A 9436-nucleotide genomic window follows, 5' to 3' on the forward strand; every position below is an offset into this window, starting at 1 on the left:
ACATTCGCCCAAATCGCCCTTCGACCCGACCCGGTACCCGGTCCGGTCCGGTGCGTGGCGTGGCGGGGCGGGGCGGGGCGCGTGTGTGTGTGTGTGTGTGCGCGTGAAGCACACAACAACACAATGGACCATCACACACCTTAGTAGTTGTATACTACTCATGTGGGTAATACCATATAAAGCACACAAACCCCTTTATTTATTTCAATGTGGGACAAACATTCTCAAATTTACCAAGCTTTTCCAAGCTACTTTCAACTCTCATTTCATATGGATTTCATTAAGAAAATTCTTAAAACCATACATGAAAATTTAAGTTCAAATATCATTGAACAATTTCCAATCATTAGATTTTAGGATTAACATCAAGAACATAATTAAATTAAGCTCTAAAATCCTAATTTTCTAACAATCCCCCACAAATCCGTATAGAAATGCGATCAATTTCCCATCATGACTTGTTTTTTCAGAGTCGGTACCCTTCCGGGTTTGAACCCTCCTAATTCCTCTACTTCAATGGCTATCGGACTCAGATGGAATGTTTCACCTTGAATCTTAATCCGTTTAGTATAACCATATTCCATAGACGACGACAAGTCAAAGGTTATGGTGCCAATCTACGGCTTTGAGACATTAATGGTCATGTCTCGATCCTGTTCGTCGAATGCTTCAAGGATTAACCCTATCCTCTAATTGCGACCACACAATTACATTCGCTTAGCTGGGCATCTCCAGAGATATACTGCCTCTATCTCATCAAATGACTTGATCCCATTCAGAGTTTTAACACTCTTACTTTTCTGGCAGTGTCAGTACCTTCTAGGTTTACAGGGGATAGATTCAGATACTATAGTATCATCTATGTAGCAAAGGTACTACCAACTCATCCTTACAGCTTGTTATTACCCATTGAATACACTTCGAGGGATCTCCTCTCATGTGTATTGGGTTCCCACTGTTGATGAATTATGATGGCTTGACAGTCCCATCCCCAACCTTGACTTAAGGACCACTGCAGGTTCCAGTCCTTTAGTAAGAGGATCAGCTATATTATTCTGAGTTCCTATGAACTCTATAGCTATGATCCTATCAGTCACTAAACCCCTTATAGACTTGAGTCTAACTTGGATGTGTCTCTTAGTTTTAGCATTATGCTTTTTACTGCTAATCTTGTCGATAGTTGTTCGACTATCTCAGTGAATAGCAATAGCAGGAAGCGGTCTGCTTACTACAGGTATTGCAGACATAAGTCCGTGTAACCATTCAGCCTCCGTCCCTGTGGCATCAAGTGCACACAACTCAGCCTCAAAAGTAGACCGAGTAACAATAGTCTGTCTGCTTGACTTCCAGGATATTGCTCCACCAGCCAAGGTGAACACGTATCCAGTCACTCCATTGGAACCAGACTTCTTAGCTATCCAACTTGCATCACTGTACCCTTCAAGCACACCAGGAAATCTCCTGTAGTGTAAACTAAGGTACATTGTGCCTTTTAGATATTTAAGTACTCTATCAAGAGCATCCCAATGAGTTCTGTTTGGACAACTTATATATCTAGCCAATTTAGACACAGAATATGAAATATCTAGTCTAGTACAGTTAGCAAGATACTGCAAGCTCCCAATAATCTGAGAATACCTTAACTGAGACACAGGCACTCCTGAAGTATTCTTGACAAGAGAAACTTTCGAATCATAAGGTGTACTAGCGATTCTACACTGTGAATAACCATATTTCTCAAGTATAGATTTCTCTATATAATGAGATAGAGTCAAGGTTATTCCTTCAGTGGACTGAATCAGTTTGATTCCAAGAATCACACTTGCCTCACCCATATCCTTCATTTCAAAATGCCTTTTCAAGAATTCTTTAGTCTCGTTAATAATCTCAATATTGGTTCCAAACAGTAAAATGGCATCCACATATAGGCACAAAATAACACACTCATTACCTTTAACTTTAGTGTAGACACACTTATCACTTTCATTAATCTTATAACTGAAAGGAAATATAGTTTTATCAAACTTTTTATGCCAATCTCTGGGAGCTTGTTTCAAGCCATAGATGGACTTGATCAACTTACATACTTTCCTTTCATTGCCTGATGCAACAAATCCATCAGGCTGATCCATATAAATCTCTTCCTCAAGTTCACCATGAAGAAAAGCCGTCTTTACATCCATCTGATGGATAATAAGACCATGGACTGAAGCCAATGCTATAAGCATTCGGATTGTTACCATTCTTGCAACCGGAGAGTATGTATCAAAATAATCAATTCCTTCCTTTTGCTTAAAACCTTTAGCTACCAGTCTAGCTTTGTACTTATCTATTGAGCCGTCAGGGTTCAACTTCCTTTTAAAGACCCATTTGCACCCAATAGTAGAACACCCACGAGGGAGATCAACCAACTCCCATGTTCCATTAGAAACAATAGAGTCAATTTCACTCTTGACAGCGCCCTTCCAGTGCCTTGACTCAGAAGAATCCATAGCTTGCCGGAAAGTTAAAGGTTCGTCCTCGATATTGTAAGTGATGAAATCACCTCCAAAATCCTTGACTACCTTTGCACGCTTACTTCTCCTTGGTTCCTCTAGTTCCTTAGGACTAGAGCTACTACTAGGTTCCGCCCCCACATTTGTCATCTTTTCCACATGATCAGGAATAGAACTTGATGTGTGAGTAGGATCTTCCTCAGAAGTCGTTTCAGGTATACCAGTCTTCATAGGTTAGACATCCTCAAAGAATGTCGCATCATGAAATTCAACTATCGTGTTTGCCACTATACCATCTATGTCAGATTTTAACACTAAAAATCTCATAGCTGTAGTGGTTTCAAGATAGCCCAGAAAGATACAGTCAACAGTCTTTGGACCTAGTTTCTTTCTCTTGTGTTCAGGAACTAGCACCTTAGCAAGGCACCCCCACACACGAAGATACTTAAGACTAGTCATCCTGCCTTTCCATAACTCCAAGGGTGTTTTATCCATGTGTTTCAGAGGGACTCTATTCAAAATATGGCAAGCCGTATTTAGAGCCTCTCCCCACATGTATTTCGGCAACCCATAGTTAATAAGCATACTATTAATCATATCTTTAAATGTTCTGTTCTTTCGCTCAGCAACCCCATTAGACTCAGGTGTGTATGGTGGAGTAACTTCATGAACTATACCATTGTTTGCACAAAATTCATTAAAAGCATTACTCGTATACTCACCACCTCTATCAGATCTCAACCTTTTAAGTAACTTACTAGTTTGTTTTTCTACTTCAGTTTTATATATAATGAATTTACTAAGTGCTTCATCCTTATGTCCAAGTAAATAAACATAACAGTATCTACTACTATCATCTATAAAAGTAATGAAGTATCTAAACTGGTCCTTGGTCAACACACCACCAAATTCACAAATATCAGTGTGTACTAAATCTAACAAGTCTGAATCCCTAACAACGTTATGAAAAGGTTTCCTTATTTGTTTAGCAGACACACATACTTGACTTTTAGAATTCTTTTTTATGGTATGTTTTGGTATCAACTCTAAGTTCATCATGTTGTTAAGAGCACCAAAGTTTAAATGACCTAGTCTAGCATGCCATATATCTGAGGATTCAATACAGTTAACAGTAGGAATAACATTATTATTCAAATTTCCCAAAACGGGATCCGCATTAATAACAAATAAACCATTTGACAAGTAACCCTTGCCAAAGAATGTACCAGTGTGAATAAGAACTACTTTATTACACTTGAACGAAATTTCAAAACCGCATTCCCCATCTTCACAGTCAGGCTATGACTCTGTTGATAAGATACAAATAAACTAATATCAGCACAAATATGTACATTAGCTCCAGTATCTATCAACCATTCATTTGACAGATAGGTAGAAAATATCACAGGGTTGTAGGATACATACCGGTCAACGTCGGTTTCAGAAGCCGTAGCCTCACCAACAACCATGTTCACTACAGGCCCACTTGCGGTTCCAAGCACAACATTTGCTTGCGCTACCTCGGTTTTCTTCGCTTTCTTCGTAGGGCAGTCCTTACTCCAGTGCCCAACCTGCCCACAAGACCAGCATGGTTTGTTTACCTTGGGTTTCTTGGCCTTGTCCTTGTCACTCTTAGGTTTATTACTATTAGCTTTCTTAGCAAAAGCCTTCCTCTTTTGTCCTACTATAGGTGGTCCAATCAATGGCCCCAGCAGTTGCACCCGAACTGCTACCACCACCAACGATAACCTCACTTTCGTTAACCATTATGCTAAATTCTATATAACTATTATTCTCTTCAAGAATGTTGAAAATCTCACTAAAAAATATAGCAACATAGAAGCAAGTGTATAAAGAATTTAGCAAGTTTAGGCCAAGACCACAGTTAACAAAACAAAACATGCAGGTAAACAAAATCAGTATCTGAGATAACGAGGAGAGAAAGAAAGATGTACCCGAAACCATAGCTTTTAACAGTGACTGAAATAAAGGTTCACAGATACAAAATGCCAAGAAAAATGATCACAGCTGAGTCACCAGGCCTTGCTCGAAGTCCTGGCTGTTCTTGAAGAGAATATTGCCCCTACCTGCTGCGTTTGGGATGCGCACAATATCTCCACCAGGATAAAACAGCTCGGAGTTCATGTTAACAGCAGCAACAAAAGCTCCACTTCGACCAGCACCTCAGTTGCCGGAAAATATCAGCACTTCAGGACTTGTGGGAGAGAAATGCAGAGAGGTTGAAGAGAAGAGAAGAGAATGTAGTGTATATTATACATTCACTTTAACCTCTATTTATAGGAGAGGAAAAAATGAAACTGTCCACACACTTAATGTCTGAATTAAACTGCTTCATTAATGAAAAAATCAAAACTGATCAGATTTTGAATTCATTAATGAAAATATCAAAACTGATCAGCTTTTGAATTTGTAACAGCTTTTCACATTAACACCCACATTATTATCAGAACTTAAGTTCTGATTTGATTCATCAGTACTTAAGTTCTGATTCTGATATCAGAACTTGTTACAGATCAGATTATTTACAGGTTCAATATATTTAGACTACTTAGCCTATTTCAGAACCCAGCCCAATAATCCAGTCACCGATAAATAAATTCGAATTAAAATAATTCTCAAATAAATAAAATCCTCGCCCAGGTCGCCTCGCGTACGCGAGACGCCGAGACATTCGCCCAAATCGCCCTTCGACCCGACCCGACGCGGTGCGTGGCGTGGCGTGGCGGGGCGGGGCGTGGCGTGCGGGTGTGTGTGTGTGTGCGCGTGAAGCACACAACAACACAATGGACCATCACACACCTTAGTAGTTGTATACTTCTCATGTGGGTAATACCATATAAAGCACACAACCCCCTTTATTTATTTCAATGTGGGACAAACATTCTCAAATTTACCCAGCTTTTCCAAGCTACTTTCAACTCTCATTTCATATGGATTTCATTAAGAAAATTCTTAAAACCATACATAAAAATTTAAGTTCAAATATCATTGAACAATTTCCAATCATTAGATTTTAGGATTAACATCAAGAACATAATTAAATTAAGCTCTAAAATCCTAATTTTCTAACAAGAATAATGTTGTAAACTTTAGGGAACCAGGATAACTACAGTTATATCCCTTTTGTGCGCGTCTTTTAACTAACTATCACTAGAACTGATTAGTGTTCCGCTTCCATACCGAGGAAGTGATGCTCCATATAAGTTTGCATAAGTTTGCAGGATGAATAATCCAAATCACTTACTTTAACACAGAGCATCTTCAACGATGATAATATGATAGTTATATTTTTAGCTAAATAAATATCAAATATTTATTATATAAAATTTAGCTAGTTAAATTTATTTTGTTCCAGCTTTGTGATAGGTTAAATAATTAGAATTATTTCAACATTTGTTATAAAAAGAACCACGCATTTCCATTTATATGATAACCTGAAGATATTCAAAGATGTTGGATTGATAAATGAAGCAGCATGAGATTAGACTAGGAATATTTTGTCTTATTTCATTGTCTCTTTATCATGTGACTTGGTGATATATAAACCAAGGGTAGCAAGTTGAAAAATATCCAAGTTAGTAAGCAATTACTAGAGAAATAGATAAAGCTACATTTGTAAAAAAAATCTCTATTCTTCGTAAGTTCAACTTGTAAGCAGCTGTGTGTAAACATTGCATCACAGAGTTCTCATATTAATATATATCTCTGGTGGATAATTTTAATCCACCAGAAAGTTTTTAAATACTTGTATTTAATTACTTTGTGTTTTGATTTCATCAATACTTTCATTCCCCATAGCCAAATCAAACACAGTTATATATTCACAATAGAACTTTTCTTAAAATTGAAAAAGTAGCCAGAATTACATTCTACACCCATTTGTAATTATTTGTTAGATTGTTAGGGAATAACACTAGGGACAAAAGAAAGGTTTATTAGAAATGGGATTTTGGCAGCTCAAAAAAGTATCTAGTGAAATCTTACATAGCTTAAGGGAAAAGTTGGGATGACACAGATAATGAAGAAGAGCAATTTAGAAATCTTGCACTGATGGCAGAATCTACTTCACAAGTATCATTTCCAACTGTTCATGTTTTACCTACTGACAATCCATGTGAGAATGAAAACTTTTTTGCTTTAGATAAACTATCTTAGTGTATAAAAATGTAATTTATTATGATAGACATAAGGTAGAATGCAATACTAAGGAATGTGTCGAGCAATATACTGCCTTAAGAGAAGTCTATTGAAACATTTGTACTACACTAAGGTGCACTAATGAGACTGTGGGTGAATTAGAAGAAGAAGTAATGAAACTCCAAATTGAAAATGATAAGATAGTTTTTCATAATGTCACTTTGGAAAATCATTAGCAGACAAATAAAAATTTAGAGCTTAAGATTAAAAAGCACCTTGAGACAAAGGAAGAGATTTAAAGCAAGATTACAAATTTAGATAATAAATTGCATGCTTTTACAGATACTTCTAATCTTGTTAAGAAGCTCATAATTGATCAAGTAGTTGGTGGAAAGGTTGGGATACGTCTATACTGTGACGAACTTAGAAAATCTTCTAAGAAATATGAAGTTGAGGAGAAAGTTATGAATCCCCCTAGTACACCTCATGTTCTTAAAAGAGCCAAGAAGCCTCTATTAAGAAAGCAACTGTTGAGCCCTTTGATGAAGATAATCTCTATTTCATCATGAGATGCTTGTTGAGGAACTTGAGATCTCAAGGACACAAAAGGCAAAGAGACTTATGTCTGTTGCTAATGACACTGATCAATCTAATGTAGAACTAGGTTTTACTTCTAAGAATAAGAGAAGTAGGAATAAAAATGGAAGGATATGATCTAATGGCCCTAGCTAGGAAGTTGTGTAATAATTGTGGTTCTACTGTTCACCTCAATCATGCTTGTAGAAAGGTTAATGTAGATAGTGCTAAGAATGCTTATGTGCATAACATGCCTAACTTGCCTCATTCTCCTAAGCGCATAAAGCCCGTTTGCATGCCATAACCACGAATTCACAAATACGAATTCAGATAAGATAACTCTCAGAAATATGAAAAAACTCTCGAGGGTTTTTGATTAATAATAAGATAATAATCTAGTACATAGTGATGATGTTTATGTAGATAAGGACATAAAACCCTAAAACAAAAGAAATAAACCAAATCCAAATTAAAAATAAAATATTTATTATAAGGCAGCATGATCATGCAGTATTTACCATGATCATGCACAACCACCAAGTAGCAACTATTGAAAATTTCCTATTTGGTATGAGCATGCCATCTGAAAGCGTGATCATATCATCATCCCTTCTCAACAATGTGATCATACAGTCCTTTTATTTGTTCCCTTTTTTCGATCCATAGCATCCTCATTCTTCGTGACAAGCTATCCTACATCAAATATGAATAGTTGAATCGGAAGATTTGATGAGCATTTTCACGCTAGCAAATATCGCTGAGCCACATAAACTATTGAAGAAGGATACTAAGAGCAAATCCAACTGATTTTTTAAACAATCCTTTAAGTTCAAATATAAGAAATTTGATAGAATATAATACTCCAACAGTGTCTTACTAGTTTAATAAATTACTAAGACACCCAATTCATACCATACTTTTAAGGTACCACAAGTCATACCTTATATCATCTTTATCAATAAAAAAATTATTTTTTTCTCTTTTTTTTTACTTATTTTCTCTCTCTTCTTTGCATTTATTGTATATATCTTTTTAAATTTATTATTATTATATTAACAAGAAAGAAGTATAATGAATATTGTTGGATCTAAAATGCAATATCGTATCTTAAATCACTAAAATTAAAATTTTATAATATTTATAAGAAACTTGTCATTATCACATTGTTGGGCTTGCTCTAACTATTTCAGTAGCTATTTAATTGAAGTTGATGGATGGAGTGCCCCATTAGAGTTGCCTTGAGCGGATAAGATCCGAAAGAAAGGATTAATTTCATAAATATAAGAGCAGGGCATGGGCCAGGGAGGGAGATATTCTTTTTCGTGAATAATCAGTGATTTTATTATTGAATTGTATCCCAAATACAATAAACATTGAAAAAGCATATCTTTCATTCAGAAAGTGCTTATCATCTAACTGAAGATAATGCATATATGTCCCCAAAAACTTAAATAATAAAACCTTAATGTTTGAAAGAATAACCCACAAAAAAAGCCTCGTTAAAACCTTTAAGAGTAAAACCCAATGGGAAAAAACTCAAGGAGGAAAAAAAGTGCCCTCAACAAAGTACATTATATACAAAGCTAGTAAAACTAGTGTCTTCCGATAGTAAAAAAATGCCCATTGTCATCAAAATTTGTAACTAAGTTGCATTGTACACCGAGATCCCTCGCTATATAGCTGTGCTTTAAAATATGAAACTCTTCCCGTTAGAAGTTCACCATGTCATCAAAATTATAGCAAAATTGTCTTATATTCCGAGTTTCCTGGTAGGTAGTCCTTTAAAGTCTTATAATAGAACACTCATTTAAGTCTTTTTCAAACATCCTGAAAATGAGAACAAAAAAATAAGGAGAATATATTAAAATAAGAGAACATTATATCTGATAAAACATGATAAAACATATAATTCATAAACATTAAGAAAATAAAATAAAATATAATCAAAGAAAATTTGTAGTTAGACACAAACAAGCCAACAAATTGACACTTGATTGCCTCTCAAAGGCCAAAATTATGTCATCAAAAAGGTAACCCACAAAAGGTACAATAAGCCTTCAATTAAGGCACTAAATAAAATTATTCGGTCAAATAATTAATCAAATAATTGATTCAAATATAATAACATTATCTCCAAACAAGGTACAGTAGAACCTCTACATAAGAATACTCTATGTAGGAATAACCTCCTTATTGTAATAAAAAAT

Source organism: Apium graveolens, chromosome 11 (assembly GCF_009905375.1).
Source record: "Apium graveolens cultivar Ventura chromosome 11, ASM990537v1, whole genome shotgun sequence".
Taxonomy (NCBI): Eukaryota; Viridiplantae; Streptophyta; class Magnoliopsida; order Apiales; family Apiaceae; genus Apium; species Apium graveolens.